The 23728-nt window shown below is 39.3% G+C and overlaps 1 protein-coding gene across 36 annotated transcripts in view; it reads left to right on the top strand.

The window, feature by feature from the left end:
- PLAGL1 (PLAG1 like zinc finger 1) overlaps window positions 1–23728 on the top strand; it is a 131670-nt gene that overhangs the window by 51878 nt on the left and 56064 nt on the right. For 9 of the 36 annotated variants that reach the window (XM_063631980.1, XM_063631976.1, XM_055266169.2 and 6 more), the window contains exon 1: window positions 12415–12718. The exons of 12 other annotated variants lie outside the window; for them this stretch is intronic. The gene's annotated coding sequence lies outside the window, so the exon portion shown is untranslated. Of the gene's footprint in view, window positions 1–12363; window positions 12719–15935; window positions 15992–23728 lie in introns of those variants that run through there. 15 more of the 36 variants (XM_063631987.1, XM_063631859.1, XM_063631871.1 and 12 more) reach the window with 9 other exon arrangements.

The following is a 23728-nucleotide window of genomic DNA, read 5'->3' as shown; positions in this document are numbered from 1 at the left end:
TGGGTGGTGGCCGGGTGCAGTGGCTCATACCTGTAATCCCAGCACCTCGGGAGGCTTAGGCAGGAGGATCACTTGAACTCAGGAGTTTGAATTCAGCCTGGGCAACATAGTAAGGCCTTCTCTCTAAAATAAATAAATAAATAAAATTAACATTAAAAACAAACAAGGGGCCGGGAGTGGTGGCTCACGCCTTTAATCCCAGCACTTTGGAAGGCCGAGGTGAGTGGATACAAAGTCAGGAGTTCGAGACCAGCCTGGCCAACATGGTGAAACTCCATCTCTACTAAAGATACAAAAAATTAGCTGGGTGTGGTGACCTGCACTTGTAATCCCAGCTACTCGGGAGGCTGAGGCAGGAGACTCGCTTGAACCCGAGAGGCGGAGGTTGCAGTGAGCTGAGATTGCGCCATTGCATGCCAGCCTGGGTAACAGGGCGAGACTCCGTCTAAACAAACAAACAAGGAAGTGTCCATAGAGTAGGTGGCTAAAACAACATGAATTTATTTCCCACAGTCTGGGAGCTGGGAAGTGCAAGATTAGGGTGCTGTCAGATTCAGTGTGTGGTGAGGGCTCTCTTTCTAGTTTGTGGACAGCAGTCTTCTTGCTTCCTCTCACAGAGTGGAGAGAGAGGAAGAGAAGGAGGAAGTGAGCTCTCTGGTGTAAGGGTACTAATCCCATCATGAGGGCTCTATCTTCATGACCTAATTACCTCCCAAAGGCCCCATCTTCAGATACAATCACATTGGGGATTAGGATTTCAACATACTAATTTGCAGGGGGACACAAACATTCAGTTGGATTTCTGGTCAATATTAGGCATACCTTGGTTGGGAGCTTTGCATTTCTACATTTGTGGGAGTTGTTCCAACAGTTCCTAACAGCTTGAATAAAGGAACATCATAATCAAGTGGCTGAATCTGAGCTGGAGGGTTTTCCTTTTTTTTTTTTTAAGTAACTTTTTTGTGGTTTTGAAATTTTTCAAAACAAAAAGCTGGAAGAACAGTACAATGTGCTCCCCTACCCCCCACTTAGATTCAGTAATATAGAATGCCTACTTATTTTGCTGAACCAATTGAGGTTAAACTAGATTTATGATTGTTTAACTACATCAGCATTTGTCTCCTAGGAACAATGACATTCTCCTACATAACCACAGGACTATTATTACACTCAGGAAATTTAACATTAGCACAATATTATTATTCAATGTTGAGTCCATGTTCAAGTTTATCCAGTTGTTCAATGTCTTTATAGCATTTTTTTTTTCCTCAAGACAGAGTCTCCCTCTCTCACCCAGGCTGGAGTACAGTGGCACCATATCGGCTCATTGCAACCTCCGCCTCCCAGGTTTGAGCAACTCTCCTGCCTCAGCCTCCTGAGTAGCTGGGATTACAGGCGCCCACCACCATGCCTGGCTAATTTTTGTATTTTTAGTAGAGACAGTGTTTCACCACATTGGCCAGGCTGACCTCGAGCTCCTGACCTCGTGATCCACCCACTTGGCCTCCCAAAGTGCTGGGATTACAGGTGTGAGCCACAGTGCCTGGCCTTTGTAGCATTTTTTAAAAATCCAGGGATCATTTTAGAATCAAGTATTGCATTCAGTTTAGTGGTTGTAATCTCATTTAATCTGGAATCTCAGCCTTTGTCTTTCTAACATTGATGTTTTTGCAACATAGTCTAGTTTGTTGTTGTTGTTTTAAATATAGGGTCTTTCTCTGGAGTGTAGTGGTGCGGTCATAACTCATTGCAGCCTTGATCTCCTGGGCTCAAGTGATCCTCCCACCTTAGCTTCCCAAGTTGCTGGCATTACAGGCATGAGCCACTGTGCCTGGCTCTTTATTAATGTCACTCGATTTTGGTTCATCTAATTATTCCATCATTAAGATTTAATCTGTGCGTCTTTGGCAGGAATACTACATATGTGATGTGTCTTGATCAGTATATTGCATTAGGAGGTACATGTCAATTTGTGGCATTATTGGTGATATTAACTTTTTTTAAAGTTCTTGCAGAGAGAATTTAGATGTTAGAGTGAACATCACTTTTTAAAAAATTATTTTTCTTTAAATTGATGAATAAAAATGATATATTTTATGGTGTCTACGGTGTTTTTATATTTGTATGCCTTGCCAAATGGCTAGATCAAGCTAATTAACAAATCCCTGATGTCACGTACTTATTTTTTGTGGTGAGACTACTTACTAAAATCTGCAATTTTCAACTATACAATAAATTATATTAACTATAGTCACCATATGTACACTGGAAATCTTGAACTTATTCCTCCTTACTGAAACTTTGTGTCCTTTGACCAATACCCACTACCCCATCCTCTCACCCCTGCCAGCCCCTGGTAACCACCATTCTACTCTCTGTCTACTTCTATGAGTTTCACTTTTTTATACTCTACATGTAAGAAAGACCATGCTGTATTTGTCTTTGTATCTGACTCATTTCACTTAACATGTTGTCCTCCAGGCTCATGCATGTTGTTGTAAATGATAGGATTTCTTTCTTTAACTTTTTTGAGACTATATAGACTATGTAAATATCCTATTCCTCTTCAATGTTCCCCCCAGTAGTTTTAGCATCCATTGATAATTCATGTATTCATTATTACTATGATGGCTACAAAATGTAACTTTTCTAAATTATTCCTTCTTTGCTCATTCATTAGTGGGGCTGGAGTTTTGGAGTTTGGTTTGGTGCAAGGACAGGATGTCAAGATCTGGACAGTGGTGAGAAAATGATTACAATCTTGAACTTTGTGGTGTAGCCTGGCTAGGGAAGGAGTGGAAACAAGGAGGGAGTCCAGTGAAGGAGACTGGAGAGTCTTACTGCAGTCAGAGTAAACATCCTATGAGTGAGAGAGTGAGAAACCAGGAAGAGCAGGAAGTTATGATCAGAGGTGGGAATTTTGGAGTTGAAGATTTTCGGGGAGAGCAGATCCTGGTTGTTGAAGTCTAGGGGGTTGCCATGGATTCAGGGAACTGTTTGAATGGAGAGGAGGTTTTCCATTAGGAGGAAGTGAAGGAATTCTAAGACTAGGCTATTGAATAAATCACCCACATGGTTGTCTAATTGGCCCAGGATGACGGGGCAACTAGCAGAGGCATTTAACCAGCCAGGTGCCAAAGTCCTCCCTTGAGCAGGCTTGATAATGAGTACATGGAAAAACTTTATCACATAAAGTAGGACATTTTAGTAGAAGCACCAAACTTCACCTTGTGAGTCTTCTACGTTGACTGAATGTCAGTCAGTTGAAGATAGAAATGAACATTAGTCAGTTTTGCTTGGGGAAAACTTTTAAGATGTTCTCATGGGAGCCCTTGTTAGGGAAGTGATACCTAGATGGAGAAGCCATTGCAAACAGTGGCAAGAGGAGGGAAGGGGACAGGAATCCTCTGAGCCAAGATTACAGTTTCAAAAAAAGGAGAAGGGACTTGAAGTTTGAGGATGGCCAGCAATAAGACCAGCAAGAGGTAGTTTGGCCAGAAGCGATGAGCCTTAAAAAAAAACTACATATGTATATAGATTTTTAAGGGTTATTTATATTGCAATTAGAGAAAATTAAATCTAAGCATTTGTTGAATATCTGTTGAGTTGCACATACTAAAAGATTTTTTCGAGTTTTTATGGTACACAATCTGTTTGACAGACTGTAAATGCCATAATGAGGCTGCTCCCTGTGGCTGCTTGCTATTATAAAAGAACACTGGATTAGGAGTCCAAGAGAAGGCTCTAGGTCAGGTTTCACCTCTGCCACTGACACCCTCGCAGGTTAGAAAACAGACTGATAATGCACAAGAGAGTGCTAATGAGAAAGCTCACAACAAAAAAAAAAATAGCAGAAGGTCAATTCTAATTCAAATTGCTGGTAATAGAGATAAAATCAATCTCATGTGATTTCTCCTCATCCTATCCAAATAAGAAAGGAAATAATTTAATGACACTTACTGAAGTATGATTTGCATGTAATCAAATGGATGTATTTTAGGTGTATCATTCAGTGCAGTATGACAAATACATAGCCCCAATGTAATCTTCTTACTAACCAAGAGGTAGAACGTTTCTATCAGCTTGTAAAATTCTGCAACACCTCCCCTCCTTCCACTGTAGAAAACTATTGATCTGCTTTACAAAGACCATAAATTTGTGTTTCTAAAATTTCATATGGATGGGGCCATGTGTTGTTTACATATTATGATGGTTAATACGGACTGTCAACTTGATTGGATTGAAAGATACAAAGTATTGATCCTAGGTGTGTCTGTGAGAGTGTTGCCAAAAGAGATTAATATTTGAGCCAGTGGTCCAGGGAAGGCAGATCCACCCTTAATCTGGTGGGCATAATCTAGTCAGCTGCCAGCGAATGTAAGGCAGGCAGAAAAATGTGAAGAGGGGAGACTGGCCTAGCCTCCTAGCCTACATCTTTCTCCCATGCTGGATGCTTCCTGCCTTCTAACATCAGACTCCAAGTTCTTCAGTTTTGGGACTCGGACTGGCTCTCCTTGCTCCTCAGCTTGCAGACAGCCTATTGTGGGACCTTGTGATCATGTAAGTTAATACTTAATAAACTCATATATATATATATATATATATATATATATATATATATATGTATATGTGTATGTGTATATATATATATATATTTATATGTATATGTGTGTATATATATATATACACATATATGTATCTCTCATTAGTTCTGTCCCTCTAGAGAACCCTGACTAATACAATATGATTTCTTTGACTCCACACAGTGTTGTTGTTGTTTTGATTCATCTGTGTTGACAGTATCAGCAGTTTGCCCATTTTATTACTGACATTTGAGTTGTTTTCAGTTTGGAGAGAATATGAATATTTGCATTTAAGTCTTTCCACAGACATGTTATCATTTCTCTTGGATAAAATACCTAAGACTGAGATTGCTGGGTCATATAATAAGAGTATGTTTAACTTTATAAGAAACTTTCAAAGTGTTTTCCAAAGTGGCTGTATCGTTTTATATTTCTTCTAGCAATGTGCGAGAGTTCCAGCTTTTCCACATTGTCACCAACCCTTGGAATTGTCAGTCTTTTCAACTTTAGCCTTTCCAGTGGGTATGTAGTGGTATTTCACTATAGTTTTGATTTGCATTAATCATTGGGAAAATGATGTTTAATGTCATTCTTGGGCTTCTTGGCCCTTCACATGTCTTATTTAGTGAAGTGTATTGTTTATTGTATTATTGAGTTCTTCAAATATTTTAGTGCAAGTCCTATGTCAGATATATGCATCGTGAAGACTTTTTCCCACGTGGCTTAGATTTTTTTCCTTAATGGTCTCTTTTAAAGATCAGATTTTATTTTTAGTAAAATCCAATTGCCAGTTTATTCTTTTAGGGTCATTGCTTCTTGTGTCCTGTCCAGCTAGTCTCTGCCTATCCCTAGGTTTTCTTCTAAAACAGTGTTGTCAAACAGAAATATCATGTGAGCTACATAGGTAATTTAAAATGTTCCAGTAGCCATGTTTTAAAAATAGTTTAATTTGAATTATATCCAATATATCTAAAATATTATTTCAACATGTAATCAATATAAAAATTAATGGGATATTTTACATTTTTAAAAAATCCCAAGTCTTTGAAAGCCAGAGTATATTTTACACTCGTAGCATATTTCAGTTTGGACTAGCTACATAATGGCCATACATGGCTTATGGGTACTGTATTGAACAAGGTGATTCCGAAGTTTTATAGTTCCTGCTTTTTATTTAGGTCTGAGATTTCACTTGATTTGTTTTTTGTGAATGGTGTGAAATGCATGTAGAAGTTTATTTTTTTCTCTTTATAGATAACCAGTTCCCACACCATTTATCTCTTTCCAATGGAATGATGTTATACCTCTGTCAAAATACCAATAGATCTAGGCTGGGAACGGTGGCTCACACCTGTAATCTCAGCACCTTGGGAGGCTGAGGTGCTCAGATCACTTGAGCCTAGGAGTTTGAGACCAGCCTGGGCAATGTAGCAAAACCCTGTCTCTACTAAAAATACAAAAATTAGCTGGGTGCAGTGGCATCTGTCTGTAGTCCAAGCTATTCTGGAGGCTGAGGCAGTAGAATCGCTTGAAACTGGGAGGTGGAGGCTGCAGTGAGCCGAGATAATGTCACTGTACTCCAGCCTGGGCGACAGAGCCAGACTGTGTCTCAAAACAAACAAACAAACAAAACCCAATAGATCTTATGTGTGGGTCTATTTCTGGACTCAATACACTATTGTTTTTTCTTATGTCAGTATCCTGCTGTCTTTTGTCAGTACCCTACTGTCGGTACCCTTATGTCAGTACCCTACTGTCTTTTTTTTTTTTTTTTTTTTGAGACAGAGTCTTGCTCTGTCACCTAGGCTGGAGTGCAGTGGTGCAATCTTGGCTCACTGCAACCTCCACCTTGAGGTTAAAGCAATTCTCCTGCCTTAGCCTCCTGAGTAGCTGGGATTTCAGGTGTGAACCACCATGCCTGGCAAATTTTGCATTTTTAGTAGAGATGGGGTTTTGCCATGTTGGCCAAGCTGGTCTTGAACTCCTGACCTCAAGTGATCTGCCCGCCTCGGCTTGCCAAAGTGCTGGGATACAGGTGTGAGCCACCACGCCCAGCCAGTACCCTATTGTCTCGATTAGTCTAGCTTTATAGTAGGCCTAAAAATCAGATAGCATAAGCCTTCCAACTTTGTTTTTGTTTTTAAGATTATTTTTTCTCTTCTAGGTTCTTTTCATTTCCATATAAAGTTTAGAATCAGCTTGTCAATTTCTATAGCAAAGCTGACATGGATTTTGTCCATGTCAACTTTGACATGAGGACTGACTGATGACCCTCAAAAATACTTGTTTGTGTCCTAATCTCTGGAATCTCAGAATGTAACCTGAGTTGAATAAAAGTGTCTTTGCAGATGTGACTAAGGATCTTGAAATGAGAAGACCACCTTCAGTTATTTCAGTGAGTCCTAAGTACAGTGACATCTACCCCTATAAGAGAGACACACACAGGAGAAAACACATGACACGCACAGAGAAGGCGTTGTGAAAATGGAGGCAGAGATTGGCATGCTGTGGCCACAAGCCAAGGAAGCCGAGGAAGCCAGGGAATGCCAGTGGTCACCAAAAGCTGGAAGACGTGAGGAAGGAATCTCCACTAGAGCCACTAGATGGCGCCTGCGGCCTTTGCTGATATCTTGATTTCAGACTTCTGGCCTCTAGGACTCAGAAAATAAATTTCATGTTTTATGCCACCAGTTTGTGGTAATTTGTTATGGCAGCTATAGGATAAAATATAGCCACTATCAGGCTAAGGAAGTTCCATTCCACTCCTAGTTGTCGTTTTTTTCAGGATGGGGTGTAGTTGTCAAATGCTCTTTTTGCATCAATTGAAAATAACATTTCCCCTCTCCATTATTTTGTTAATGTGGGCATAATCTGTATGATTGACTGCCCATGTGGTATTAATTTTAGCCCCATCATAGCTGTTACCCCTGGTAACACCTGTTCCTGAAAGTGTTGGGTCCTGACACATTGTATCAACTTATAGATGTGTCAGCATGAATTTTCTTGTTCTGCATTTGCTGAAGAAATGTTAAGAAGTCATTCAGTAATCTGCAGAATAAAATGCAATCTCCAAATACTTAGAGAAAAAGTGTGATTATGGAATTTGTCTTGAGGGGTTCTCTCTACAACAGGGACCACGCTGGCAACCCTTGGGTCAAACTGGACCCAAGTTTGACCAGGACCCACTTTGACCTGGAGAAATACTTCATGTGGCCTCTGCAGTGTTTCCAAAATTAGGAGATTTTATATTAAAATGTTAGATAGCATACTTCCCTTGGAAATTATGCAGATGTGGCAACCCTGCCCTGAATTCAAACATGGCAGCCATTGGCCTGAGCTGAGCATCTGCCCCTTACACAAAGAGTGTCCTTTTCACTTTACCACAGTCCCATTGTTCCTCATTGTTTTAAACTTTGTAGAGATTTGAGTTTGCAACCCCTGCTCCAGAAACTTTGCTGGGGCATGCTGTAATGCCAAAGCAGGTGTCACTGAGGGAAAGCTCAGGGGAAAAAGAGTGTGTCACAGCTACCAGGTCAACATAGTCATGTTCAAAGAGACCACCGTGGAAATAACCTAAAGATAAAAAAGGATTTCATATAATTCATTACCAGTGAGAAAGAAAGACTGCTTGACTGACTTCTGGATAAAGATGGCATAAGGAAGCACTAAAAAAATCAAAATTAAAACACTAAATCAGCCAGGCATGGTGGCTCACGCCTGTAATCTCAGCACTTTGGGAAGCTGAGACAGGCGGATCACCTGAGGTCAGGTGTTTGAGACCAGCCTGGCCAACATGGCGAACTTCCCCCCGAACCAGCACCCCCATACCAGCCTCTACTAAAAATACAAAAATTAGGCGGGCGTGATGGTGCACGCCTGTAATCCTAGCTACTCAGGAGGCTGAGACAGGAGAATTACTTGAACCCGGGAGGCAGAGAGGTTGCAGTGAGCCGAGATCACGCCACTGTACTCCAGCTTGGGTGACAGAGCGAGACTCTGTCTCAAAAACAAAACAGAACACTAAATCACCCAAAGGAAAGAAAGCAACAAAAAACTTACATGCTGCAACCAAAGAAGAAAAAAGTACAACCTTATAATGTAAAATTTGAGAATTGATAGCAAAACCAAAGAGAACAGAAGATTCTATGGAGGCGTGCTTTGTCTCCAGATGAACCTATGTCTGCCCAGCCCTCCACCCACCGCTGCAAGACGTGTTGAGGAAAAACATGATCAAATCAAATCCTAAGAACTCTCACAAATGTCCCCCAATGTGGAAAGGCAGGGCACACCTGTGAGATGTTGAGGAACCTTTGCATACCACTGTTGGATCTTGCCAGAGGCAGGAAGGTTTCCCACTTTCTGGGATACTGTGCTGAACTGAGCAAATGAACTGAAACTCTGAGGCATGGGATATTCCCTTGGCTAGCTTGAAGTCCAGCTGCCAGAGGACTTAAAGGAATCTCAGATGTGAAGGTTGAGTTCCTCCAGCAAACTTTATACTCTGTCTGAGCTGAATTCACACATCCCCTTTTCCCCCACCTCTCCTTGTCCGAAAAACCTCGGATCACAGAAGAAGTAGATAGAAACAACACTCAGCCCTGAAAAAGCAGCTTATTCAGATATATAATATACATGGGACATTAGAAAAGAACATAGTCTATAAATTGGAAGGTAATACTGTATGCTGGGGGGGAAAATTGATCTAGAATAACTGACACAGAGGCATAGCCCAGATAAGAATACTAAAGGGTACATTAATGTTAAAGAATTCTTCAGGTATCCAAGCAGAAAAATCAAGCCACCTCCAAGGGGAAAATTACATGAGATTAAGATCTTTCCACAGAAATCTTGTGTGTCAAAAATCAGTGAAGCATTTCTCTAATGACCAGTAATGATGAGCTTTTTTCGTATGTTTTTTGGCCACATAAATGTCTTCTTTTGAGAAGTGTTTGTTCATATCCTTTGCCCACTTTTTGATGGAGTTGTTTTTTTCTTGTAAATTTGTTTAAGTTCTTTGTAGATTCTGGATATTAGCCCTTTGTCAGATGGATAGATTGCAAAATTTTTCTCCCATTCTGTAGGTTGCCTGTTCACTCTGATGATGGTTTCTTTTGGTGTGCAGAAGCTCTTTAGTTTAATTAGATCCCAATTGTCAATTTTGGCTTTTGTTGCCATTGCTTTTGGTGTTTTAGTCATGAAGTCTTTGCCCATGCCTATGTCCTGAATGGTATTGCCTAGGTTTCCTTCTAAGCTTTTTATGGTTTTAGGTCTGATGTTTAAGTCTTTAATCCATCTTGAGTTAATTTTTGTATAAGGTGTAATGAAGCGGTCCAGTTTCAGTTTTCTGCATATGGCTAGCCAGTTTTTCCCAACACCATTTATTAAATAGGGAATCTTTTACCTATTGCTTGTTTTTGTCAGGTTTGTCAAAGATCAGATGGTTGTAGATGTGTGGTGTTATTTCTGAGGACTCTGTTCTGTTCCATTGGTCTATGTATCTGTTTTGATACCAGTACCATGCAGTTTTGGTTACTGTAGCCTAGTAGTATAGTTTGAAGTCAGGTAATGTAACGCCTCCAGCTTTTTTCTTTTTGCTTAGGATTGTCTTGGCTATACGGGCCCTTTTTTGGTTCCATATGAAATTTAAAGTAGTTTTTTCTAATTCTGTGAAGAAAGTCAGTGGTAGCTTGATGGGGATAGCATTGAATCTATAAATTACTTTGGGCAGTATGGCCATTTTCATGACATTGATTCTTCCTATCCATGAGCATGGAATGTTTTTCCATTTGTTTGTGTCCTTTCTGATTTCCTTGAGCAGTGGTTTGTAGTTCTCCTTGAAGAGGTCCTTCACATCTCTTGTAAGTTGTATTCCAAGGTATTTTATTCTCTTTGTCGCCATTGTGAATCAGAGTTCACTCGTGTTGGCTCTCTATTATTGGTGTATAGGAATGCTTGTGATTTTTGCACATTGATTTTGTATCCTGAGACTTTGCTGAAGTTGTTTATCAGGTAACATCTCATGCCAGTTAGAATGATAATCATTAAAAAGTCAGGAAACAACAGATGCTAGAGAGGATGTGGAGAAATAGGAACGCTTTTATACTGTTGGTAGGAGTGTAAATTAGTTCAACCATTGTGGAAGACAGTGTGGCAGTTCCTCAAGGATCTAGAACCAGAAATACAATTTGACCCAGCAATCTCATTACTGGGTATATACCCAAAGAATTATAAATCATTCTACTGTAAAGACACATGCACACGTATGTTTATTGCAGCACTATTCACAATAGCAAAGACTTGGAATCAACCCAAATGGCCACTGGTGATAGACTGGATAAGGAAAATGTGGCACATATACACCATGGAATACTATGCCACCATAAAAAAGGATGGGTTCATGTCCTTTGTAGGGACATGGATGAAGCTGGAAACCATCATTCTCGGCAAACTAACACAGGAACAGAAAACTAAACACTGCATGTTATCATTCATAAGTGGGAGCTGAACAATAAGAACACATGGACACAGGGAAGGGAACATCACACGCTGGGGCCTGTCAGGGGGTTGGGGGGCTAGTGGGGTAGGGATAGCATTAGGAGAAATGCCTAATGTAGATGACGGGTTGATGAGTGCAGCAAACCACCATGGCGTGTGTATACCTATGTAACAAACCTGCACGTTCTGCACATGTATCCCAAAACTTAAAGTATAATAAAAAAATAAAGCAATTGCCATCTTGTTCTGTTAGGTTTTGAAGGAAGGTGTGAATTGAAAATATTTACCCAACTCACTTTTTATTTATGTATAGAGAAAGATACCAGATCTTCTCAAACATGGCAGCACTCTATAAACCCTCCTTAGGAATATGACTTGAAAATGAAGGAAGTCTATCAAGAACTAAATAAAAATAAAATTTCAGGGATGGATAAGTTACAGTGAATATCAAATTCATTTAAAGATAGAATTAAGACATCTGGAAAAATAAAGTTGCAGAGCAATTGCAAATGTTCTCATTGCTAGTAAGCCGAAAGTAACAGAAGTAATGGAAATTGAGAGGCAGGGGGTAAAGGTAGGTGGAGGTGTATGATGCTAATTAACCTCATCTTTCAGAGCTATGAGACTGTCTAAACCCGAACATGTAGTGAGCTCCTTACACCTCTCTTCATCTTTTTACGTAACGCTTATAGGCCTTTTAAAAAGCACGTCTTTTAGGGAAGAAAGCAATAGAGATTCCCTTCAGTTTATTTTTCTAAATTCCAGTAATATTGACAAATTTGAAATTACATGAAGCAGACATAGTGTGATCCCGTACTTAGACAATTACTTCTGTCCACCCTTTCTACGTCTTCGTTTCTTCAGCTGTGAGACGGGTATTTCTCCCAGCGTTGCTGTGAGGATTACACGTATTTACCTGCAAAGTGCTTAGGACAGTGCCTGGCTCACGGTCAGTGCTCACTTTTGGGCAGCTGCACTTGGGCGCTGCTGGCACAGGAGGTAAGTTAGTTTGGCCTATTGCAGCGTACCAACATCTGTCGCGTTTCTCATGTGTGACTGGGCTCGGGCGGCCCATCCTGGCGCAGACTTCGGCTAGCAGGCCCAGCTGCAGACCCCAGGCCGGCTCGGGTCTACCTGCGCCAGCGCTGTACCTGGGCGACCTTGGCTTTGCCCCCACTGGTGACCCGGCCCGCAGGACGTGTGGGTGCCGCACAACTTCCCCTGCCTCGGCCGCCGACCCCCAGCTCCCCGGCGGGGCCTCCTCCTGCCACGTGACGCCCCCGCCAGGGGCCCCAGCGCCCTCCTCGCGGCCGCGCCGTTCCGGCTCCCGAGCCCCGCCTGCGCGCAGCCTCTTCGGCGCAGCCATCCTCTTGGCTGCCGCGGGCGGCAAAGCCCACGGCATCTGCCATTTGTCATTCAGCCCGTCGGTACCGCCCCGAGCCTTGATTTAGACACGGCTGGGGCGTGCTCTGGCCTCACTCTCCGGGCGGGTGCTGGACGGACGGACAGGGCAGCCGTGCTCACAGCCCAGCAGCGCGGGGCCTTGGCGCGCGGGGCACTTCCCCGGGTCGCCGTCATGGCCGCGGAGGTGGCACGCCCGAGCGGCCTCGCCTGAGCTCCGGGGGTCGTCGCCCCGCAGGGTAGGTGTCTGGGTGCTCGCGGCCGCGGCGGGCGGGCTGGGGGCAGCGGTGGCCGTGCATTGCCGCGCTGCGAGGACGGCGCTGGGTTCGCGGCCGCGAGGAGGGTGTGCCTTTGCCGCGCAGCCTACGTGCAGGTCCGGGCTGCGCGGGGCCGGGTGCGGGACCCCGCAGATCGTCACCCGCAACCCAGGCAGCCCCACTGCGAGTGCCGCCGGCCCGCCCTGGACGCCGCTGCCAGCGGCGTTCGCGCCTGTGTGGTATGCGGTCCATAGACCCGATTCTTACAACCTGGCGCTCTAACCTCGCCAGTGGGCCAGGAAAAAAACAGAACAAGGAAAAGAAGAAAAAGTCTGTTCAAAGTAATAATGGGACTAGACAGTAACTGTTTGCACTTTCGTCTCTTATGGAAAATATGATTATTTTGATGCTTTAGTATTACAGACTGTATCAGGCATACTCTTAAGAGTATTCAAAAACATGGGGTCCTAAAAATTTCCTAGATCGGACAGCTGATAATGCAACTTCGGTTAGTCTCTGCATCCAACTTTCAGGGCGGAGTGGGAATTTCTACCTTTTACTGAATATACTCCTGTAGTTTTGAATATTTTTTCTCATCAAATGTGTTACTTTCATGTTTTAGGAAACCAATAAAAATCAAAAATAGAAACACCCAGCTTAGGTCCTCCTTCTTCCAGGAATCCTCCTCTAACCCCTCCCTCCCAGACAGGATCGGAGGCCCCTCCCGGGTGCTTTCTGGGGCCTCACTGAGGTCCTGGTCCCCTAAGTCCTCCCCCGCAGCCCCTCCGCGTATTAACCCACCGGTCTCGCTGGGCCCAGAGATTGCTTACTTAGCACATGGTAAGTGATTAATACTGTTTAATGACCGAGGGAAAAGATAAAATGTTCTCTGATGTTTCACGCTTTTCGCTCTGAAGTTAAATAGTGGTAAATTTATATGCGCTTAGATAAGAACATTTAACAGTTAAGGATCTGGAAAAGTTGACGACGTCCGATGTCCGTGTTTCCTGATCCAGCAGTTGCACGCCTGGGTATTCATCCTTAAGAACAATGTTTTTCAGAATTTGAAGTGCATTTTAGTGGGTCATAAAGTCATTTAAGTGGATGATCAGAATTTGTAAAACACAGACGGAGAATAGAACATCAGTGTCTCTCAGGTCATAGGGGTGTTCGCTTTATGAATCTCTCTCCCTCTCCTCAGTTTCATACATACACAAATGTGTGTCATGATGTAAAACGTCATTCCTTAGTATGAGTCATGGACAAAAAAGTTTGAAAGCCACTGCCCTAGATAAATTTTAATACATGTCGACAAGCAGACGTGTACAAGAAGGTTGACTGTAATAGCAGAAAACTGGAAGCCGCCTTCATGCCCACCTGAAGGAGAAAGATAAATTAGACACAAGTCATAAAAAGGGCACACTGTACAATGGCCAATGAAGTATTTTTGTGTTTCAACACAAATGCCTTTCAGTGTTGAACCAAAAAAAAGTTGCCGGAGAATGCTGTGTGATATCATCTATGTAAAATTCAGAACCTGATGGAGCAAAACTATTGTTTAGGGGTGCATATATAGGCATTAAAAGTAGTAAAGAAAAAAAGTCAAGCTAATGGTCATCTCCTGGTGGGGAGGAGAGGGTCAGGGGCTCAGAGATGCTGGAAATGCTTTATTGCCTGACCTGTGCAATGGTTACATGGGTGTTTGCTTTGTAACTCTTTGTTAAATGATACACACTAGGTTTGAATGTTACATTTCCCCCCAAATATGTTAAAATATGGGTGTCGCAAACTGAAGAAGCCTGAGTCTAGGGCTCTCCGTCTGTTCTTATTTCCTGGCTTCTTTTTAGAAAAAAAAAATCTTGCTCAGGGAGGAGTACCTAGGGAATTTATCAGTAATGTTTTATTTCATAAATTCCATGGTGGACATATCAGTATTCATTAAATTATTCTTCATATATTCTTATAACTTAATTTATAATTTTCAAAAAGCATTTAGGAGAAAATATCATTTGGTGCGTTTGCTTTCCCAAAAGTCACATTTACATATTTTGTACACAACTGGAATATTTTATATAGTAATTTTAGCTAAAATCAAATTTTGTTATGAAAAATGAAATACTAAAAAGTATATAAAAATCACAGAACTTTACAGACTTTCAGCGTTTTAAGATGCTGACATGTTGTATTTACCTCAATAATTTCTGTTCCTCAGTTCTTTCAGGCCACATTTTTAGTGCTCAGTAGCCACATATGACTTTTATATTTTATTATGTTATATATTTTACATTATAATACATTATAGAACAGAATATTTCCATCATTGCAGAAATTTATATTGGAAAACAAATATTTGTTATGTACTTGCAGATATTAAACTGTAGACATTAATCTTTATGCTTTTTGTCTTAACATACTCTAGTATTAATGAAATGTATTCTGAATATTTTTCTAAGAATTTTTAAGTGTATGTTTTGTCCACATTTTGTTCTTTAATTTACCTGAGACATGTATATGTTGAGATGTATATATTTTATGTTATGAGATCAAGCTTAATTCATTTTCAGATTCCCATGTGAAAAGGTAATTGTCCCAATATCAGTGATTAGCAGTGCCACTTCTGTCACATACAGTACCCAAATATGTTTGGGCTTATTACCAAGCTGTTAATCCTGGTTTATTTGTCATCTGAAAATACTGCAGATTTTCATTTACTGTTGCTTTCTATGTAGTATATTGTTCAGTTCTAAGAATTTAAAATTTTTTCATTGTGATATTTTTTCTTCCCCTAAGAGCTTTGTAGAAAGTAGTCTAGTTCCAATGTGGAAGGTTTTATGAGTTATCCTTTTGTTACTGATTTCTAATTTGCACTGTAGTTAGCATACGTGTCAAGGCCACCAATTCTTTGAAATCTGAGAATTGCTTTATGGTTTTAACTGCTCCTTGTATCATCAAGAATAATTTGTACTCACAGACTTTTGAGGCAAGGTATGTAAGTGTGTGTATATATATAATACATAGACATACACTTTAGATTATATATAATCTCACTGTAGAGTTTATATAAAAATTAAACATATTTATATAAATGTATATATATAATAAAATCTCCTGTCTCTAAGGTTTATGTTTCATTAATTCAGGAAAGTTTTATCTTTTATCTCTTTATTTTCACACATTTTTGTCCTATTCTTTCCTTTAGGAGCTATGATTAGACTTCTGTTAGACTTCCTCACTCTATCACCCACATCTTTTAAGGTAGATTTAATGTATTTAATATATTTTTTATCCATGTTGAATTCTACGTACGTTTTTTAGTTCTATAATTTATGTACAACAAAAAAAGTGTGTAGCTTGATGAAATTTACATATGTATATACCTTTGTGATTACTACCCAGCTAAACACATAAAACATTTTCATTCCTTCTGCCCCTTCCGATCAATGGAGCCACTCACTTCCCCCAGTCAACTACTGTCCTGATTTCTATGACCATGTATTATTTTCAAGTGTTTTTGAACTTCATATAAATGGAGTCATACAGTTTATTCTTTTGTTCACATTGTATTCATCCATGTTGCATGTATAAGAATTTTTGTTTGTTTTTTATTTTTGCTTTGTATCAAGGGTTGGCAAACTATGGCCTGTGGGCCAATTCCAACCCACTGCATGTTTTTGTAAATTTTATTGGGCTGTGTTCCATGGCTCCTGTCTATAATTCCAGCCACTCAAGAGGCTGAGGCAGGAGAATCTCTTGAGCTCAGGAGTTGGAGCTTACAGTGAACTATGATCATGCCACTGCACTGCAGCCTGGGTGACAGTGAGATGACCCCATCTTAAAAAAAAAAATTACTGGAACATAGTTATCCGCATTTGGCAGAGTTGAGTAGTTATTATAGAGGCCATATGGCCCACAAAGCCTAAACTATTTACCACGTGGCCATTTACAGAAAAAAAATTTATTGACCCCTCTTCTATGGTATTACATTATGTGGATATATAATATGAGCAATTTACTTATTCATGTTCTTATCAATTAACATTTGAATTGTTTTCATTGTTGGGCCGTTAAGTATTGAATTGTGAAGAATGTTCTTCCAACTTCCGTTGGTAGACATATATCTCTCAGCTATATACCAAGGAGTTGAATTGATCATTTTTGGTAGGTTGGTTACATTTCCATAAACACTAATAATGTTGAACATCTTAAAATATCTTAATCAGCCATTTAGATTTCCTTTGTGACCTGCCTATTGAAATATTTTGCCCATTTTTTAAAAATTAGGTTACTTTTTTGTTAATGATTTTTAGTTCCTAATCTGGATAGGGAATCTTTGTTGGGTACATGTTTGCAAGTATTTTCTACCCTGAAGTTTGCCTATTTATTCTCTTTCTTTTTTTTTCTTGAGATGGAGTCTCACTTTGTCACCCAGGCTGGAGTGCAGTGGCGCAATCTCGGCTCACTGCAAGCTTCGCCTCCTGGGTTCATGCCATTCTCCTGCCTCAGCCTCCCGAGTAGCTGGGACTACAGGCGCCCGCCACTATGCTTGGCTAATTTTTTGTATTTTTAGTAGAGATGGGGTTTCACCGCGTTAGCCAGGATGGTCTCAATCTCCTGACCTCGTGATCCACCTGCCTCGGCCTCCCAAAGTGCTGGGATTACAGGCGTGAGCCACCGCGCCCAGTCCACTCTCAAGGTTTTGAAGACATTTGCCTTTGTTTTCCTCCAGAAACTTTATAGTTTTAGCTGTTGGGTCTGTGATTATCACCAGTTGATTTTTGTATATGGTGTGAGGTGGGGATCAAGATTTATTTTGTATATGGACATCCATCTACTCTACACATTTATTGAAAAAAACAACACCTTTCTTTTCCCATTGAATTGCATGGGGACTTTGTTAATAAATGATTGGTCATATATTTGGGTCTGTTTCTGGACTCTGTTCTTTTCCACTTGGACTAATTATCCATTCTTGCATCAGTACCATACTTTTTAATTACTGTAGTTTATGGTAAGTCTTGACATGGTATTGTAAACCCTCCAGTTTTGTTCTTTTAAACAAATGTTTTGACTAAGTGCTTTATATTTCCATATAAATTTTCAAATGTGCTTGTCAATGTCCATTAAAAAAAAAAAAGTCTACCAGACTTTTGATTGGGATTGCATTGACTCTACAGAACAACTTTGGGAAAGTGAATATTTTAACAGAATTGAGTCTTTCCCTTCATTGAATAAGTTCTTCTACAGTTACTTTCAACATTGTTTTGTATATTCAGTGTAGAGGACTTACACATTGTTCAATTTATTTCTAGACACTTAATGTTTTTTTGATGCTGTTGTAAGTGGTGGAGTTTTTTTTTCCCCCAGTTTTATTTTCCAAACATCTTGCTTAGTGTATGGAAACAAAATTTATTTTTATATATTGATCTTGTATTTTGTGCCCTTGCTAAATTCACTTACAGTTTTGGTAGTATGCAGATTTGTTTTTGTTTTTGTTTTTAATGTGCTGTCATGCCATCTGGAAAAAAAACTGGTTTAAATATGCCTTTGCGGCCGGGCATGGTGGCTCACGCCTGTAATCCCAGCACTTTGGAAGGCTGAGGCGGGTGGATCACGAGGTCAGGAGATCGAGACCATCCTGGCTAACACAGTGAAACCCTGTCTCTACTAAAAATACAAAAAAAAATTCTCCAGGCGTGGTGGCGGGTGCCTGTAGTCCCACCTACTCCAGAGGCTGAGGCTGGAGAATGGCGTGAGCCTGGAAGGTGGAGCTTGCAGCCAGCCGAGATTGCAACACTGCACTTCATCCTGGGTGACAGAGTGAGACTCCATCTCAAAAAAAAAAAAAATGCCTTTACAATTCTATTCTCTTTTTCTCCTTTTCTTGCCTTATTGCACTGGCTGGGACCTCTAGAACAATATTTAACAGAAGTATTAACAATGGATATCCTTGCTTTTTCCTCATCTTAAGGGGAGAATACCTCAATATTTCACTATCAAGGGTGATGTTTACTGTACTTTTTTTTGTAGATGTTCTTTACCAGATTGAGGAAATTTTCTTCTGTTTCTAGTTCACTGAGAATTGCTTTTACAAATGAGTATTGAATTTTCAAATTCATTTTATTCTGAAATAACTTTAAATTTACAAGAATTGCAAAGATAGTGCAGTGTTTTTATATACCCTTCACCCAGCTTCCTCTCATGTTAACATCTTACATAACCCTTGTAAAGTACCAAAGTTAAGAAATTAACATTGGCACAATAGTATTAATGAAAATATACACTTTATTCAGATTACCACAGTTTTCCCTCTAATGTTCTTTTTTTTAATTTCAGGATCCAACCCATATACCACATGGTGTTTAGTTTTCATGCCTCGCTCATTTACTCCGATCTGTGACAGTTTCTCAGTCTTTCTTATCTTGTCACTTTTGAAGAGTACTGGTTATGTGTTTTGTAAAATGCATCTCAATTTGGATTTATCTGATGTTTTCTCACAATTAGACTGAGGTTTTGGATTTTGAGAGAAGAATATCACAGAGCTGTTTTCGCCTTCTCATTGAATCACATATGGCAGCATATGAGAGCCACATCAAGTGACGATAATTTTGATGACATGGCAAGATGGTGTCTGGCAAGATTTCTTATTGTAATGTTACTTTTTCCCCCTTTCCATAGTGTATTTTTTAGGAGAAAGTCCACAGTCAAGGGAAGGGAAGGGTATCAAATAATTTGTGGACATATGTTAAAACCACAGTGATTAATAAATATTTTTGAGATAGTACAAATATTCTATTTCTCTTCAAAGTTTTGCCCAATAATTTTAGTGTTCAATGGATCTTGCCTGCAGCAATTATTATTGTGGTATTCTAATGGTGATTTTCCATTTTCTTCCTTCTTTCTATGTTTATTAATAGGAATTCTTGTCTAAGAAAGATTGGTCCCTTTTTTCCCATTGATTTATTATTCAGTTGGTTATATCCATGTATATTGATGGATATTTATTTAGTCTTTGAACTATTATCTAATATCGTTTTCATATTGCTTAAATTGTTCCAGCTTTGGCATTGGGATTTTTTCAGGTTGGTACTTTTGTCCTTTTGAAATGTCCCCATTAAAAATTTTTATTTTTTTATCATTTCCTTACTGTCTGGCACTATGAGATGCTCCAGGCTCATTTAGTATTTTCCCTTCCCCAACCTTAGAATCAGCCATTTCTCCAAAATGTCTTGATTCCTTTTATTGGAGGATGGTATTAGAAACCAAGATCTGTGTGCTAGGTGTCCTTGCTGCTACTGAGATGTTACTGTTTCTTGGCCCTCTGTGGACAGAGCTAGGGGTTATATGTACATATACGTGATTTTTAAATTTACAAGAATTGCAAAGACAGCGCAGTGTTTTTATATACCCTTCATTTGTCAAATGTTTTTTCTGCATCTATTGAGATTATGACTTTTCTTAGTTTGATGACATGAAGAATTACAAATATCTGACATTTTAAAGGATGTTTTTCCAGTATTCCTTAGAACTTTGCAAGTATTAAAAGGTTTGTTTTAGAATGTCTTAGCTCTTCATATTTCCTGAACAAATCTTCCCAAGATAACTCTAATGATTTTGATATGTCATAGGGCAGAAGCCTTCTTTTGTTTTTCTGCTGAATTGTTTGGCTGTTTTAGACCTTTCCCATTCCATATGAGTCTTAGTACCTGTTTATGAAGTTTCTTGAAAAGTCCTGTTGGGATTTTTATAGAAATGGCTTTGAATTTATAGATCAAAATGAGAAGAATGGGCATATTTGCAATACTCAATTTTTTCATTTATCTCACATGTCCTTTTTGTGTCCTTCAATGATATGATATAAATAAAGGACTTGCACATATTTTGTTACATTTATTTCTAGATCGTGATGATTTTTGTTGCTACTGTGAATAGTTTCTCTTAGTTTCTTATTTTTTAACCAGCTAGTTATTACTTCATAAATAATATTATATTTCCATTTACATAAATACATAATTTGCAAGAAATGATTTTTTTCTTTTCCTTCTGATCTTCATATCTCTTATTCTTTTGTTTATGTCTAATTTCACTGGCTAGGACACCCAGTGCAATGAAGAATAGTGATACTGATCATGGGCATTCTTATTTTGTTTCTGACTTACATGAGAATGCTTTTGTAGCACTGAAGCTTAGTGTGATGTTGTTGTGGGATATTTAAAGTTCTCTTCTAGTTCTCTAAGAGTTTTATATCATGAATTGTATTGGATTTTGTCAAGTATTTTTTCTGAATCTATTGGACTGTGAAGCCAGATTGCTTGCATTCAATTCCTAGTTCTGCTCCTCTGCTGCCATGTAGTGTAATCTTGGGCAGTTACTTCTCTGTATCTCAATTTTCTCATCTTTAAATTTAGGTACAACTGTCTACCATATAAGGTTGTTGAGAGGATTAAATGAGTTAATACATAAAAAGGGGTAAGAATTGTGCTTAGCCCTAGCAAGTACTCATTTTTTTCTTCATCACTTAGTGTTAGGTGACTTTAATTTAAATTATCGTAATAAGTAAATTTTACTAAATCATCTTGCACTCTTAAGTAACCTTACACATATTTATTTACATGATTTGGATTTAATTTACTGTTTTAATTTTTTCATGTAATATTCATGAGTCATAAAGTGACTGTTCTTTTGCTATAGCAAAGAATGATGGATTCCTAGAACAACATTACACAAGAGCTTAGCAACTGAGGTGGCAACATTCCCAGCTTTCTGGAGCGATTTATGTCTGAGTTTTTTGATAAGCTGGAGATAGAGATAGCACTTGCATGAGCAAATTCAGAACTTGGCATATTGTGGAAAATGGTCACTAAACAAAAAGGAAAAGTGATTTTAGCTTTTCTGCGTGTTTTACATTGCATCAATACATTGTATTATTTGTGTATGGAGATTTCCATATTTGGAATATTTGGAAAGATTCATTCACCAATGATGTACTGAGCACTTTCTATGTGCCAGGCAATGTGTTTTGTTGGCTTGGGGGCTTATCTTTGCTCTTGAGGAACTTAGGGGTCAATTAGGATCAATCTTGAAGTTGAAGGCAGGCCTATTTGTATCATTCAGGGAAACTCAATGATCATTTTTTTTTAATTAATAAAATTGAACTTTCTCTTCCGTTTGCATTCTGAAATACAGGAAAAAAATTTGAACTTTCTAATATCTTTCCTTCCTGCTTCTTTCACTCCCCTCAGCACCTTGGTTTAGGCCCTTGTCACCCTATGCTGTTTTTCCCTGTATTGACTTTTCTTCCCTTCATATCATGTGTAATGACCACTGGGGTCAGTTCCCTGAAAAAGTCCTTTAGTGGCATCCCAATACTTACAAGGTTCTTGGCTTCTTAGCATGACAATGGTCCTTTTTTGTCTGGTCCTAACTTACTTTGCTGGCGTTCTTCTCTGATTTCTCAAAACTAATCCAGTGGCACAGGTGGTCCTAACCACTCATCAGCCCCTAAAGGTTTCACTCTCCTGCTTTTGCAGCTATGTTCTTATTTGTGCCATTTCCTCTGCCTTAAATGTTTTCTCCCCAACTAATTTTCAACCATTTTTTTTCAAGCTCTGTTCAGAGAATACTCACTCTACAACCCTACTAGCTACATAGAAACCCTATAATTTATAATCTATAGCCCTGGTTAAATTCTTACCTTTCGTCACCAATCTTTATATCTAAATGTCTTTTCCAGATGGTCAGGTTCTTAGATAGGGTTCAAGTGGCTAACATGAAACTTGCATACAAAGAACTATTGCCAAATAGCTACCACTACTAAGTACCTAGTATAATTGTGCTACCATTTTGCAAAGTAAGTATTATTATCTCTTTTAAATTGTGAAGAAACTTAGTATCAAAGAGATTAGGAAACTTGCCTAACACCATATAGTTAGTAAGTGGCAGAACTGGTTTGTCTGAATCAAAGCTCTTGCTCTTTCTTCTATGCCATACTGCCCTTGTGCTAAAAATGAAGAAATAATTAAATCATGAACAGAAGCATTTATGGTAAAACACACACTGAAAATGATATTCACAATGAAAGCTTTGCTTTCATTGCCAATATACTATAGAACCTTCACTTTGGTGATCATGATAGTTGCTATGGATTAACTGGTGTACTCCTACTTTCTTTGGACTTTCCTTCTAAGTTTTTGTTGATACTAATGAATAAGGTTTGAATATTCTAATTTTGGCTTATTTGGGGGTAAGAAAAACCGTAAAGTTTAGCCACACTTTGCTTGGTGTTTGTTTTATTTTAAGTAGAAAATTTTACATTTGCCTAATAACCTTTTCTGGGCAATGGATAAGGTAAAAAGAGTCTAATTATCTTTCATAAAGTACTTTTTCTCTGCTTCTGTTGAGGCCTAAAATACATGGGGAAGAAAAACATATGAAGTCTGCCATTCTTAAGTATATAGCTTGATGAGTTTATACACACACACACACACACACACACACCCCTGTGTAACCACATCCAAGAGCAAGATAGACAATATTACATCCATCTAGGAGAAAATTCTCTCATCTACCTCCTGGTCAACACCTCCCCTATGGATCACACTCTTCTGATGTCCATCACTGTAGATTAGTTTTATCTATTCCTTCCCCCCTAGCCCCCTCCACCCCAAGATGGTATCTCACTCTGCCACCTAGGCTAGAGTGTGATTGCATAATGACAGGATGACAGTTCACAGCAGCCTCAACCTCCCAGGCTCAAGCGATCCTCCCACCTGAGCCTCCCTGTTTTGTCTATTCTTGAATTTTAGGTATAACCAAACAGGATATACTCTTTTGTGTCTGGCTTCTATTCAGTGTAAATTTTTTAGAGTCATCTGTGTTGATGCGTCGATCAATAGGTGGTTCTTTTTGTATTTTTTGTGAGTAGGACTCCATTACCACAATTTGTTTATCCATTCTGTTAATAGCTATGTGGGTGTGTTCTAATTTGGGTTCTTA

Source organism: Symphalangus syndactylus, chromosome 2 (genome assembly GCF_028878055.3).
Source record: "Symphalangus syndactylus isolate Jambi chromosome 2, NHGRI_mSymSyn1-v2.1_pri, whole genome shotgun sequence".
In the NCBI taxonomy this organism is placed as follows: Eukaryota; Metazoa; Chordata; class Mammalia; order Primates; family Hylobatidae; genus Symphalangus; species Symphalangus syndactylus.
Note: the sequence above shows the minus strand (reverse complement) of the source record. Positions and strands in the feature narration are given on the sequence as shown.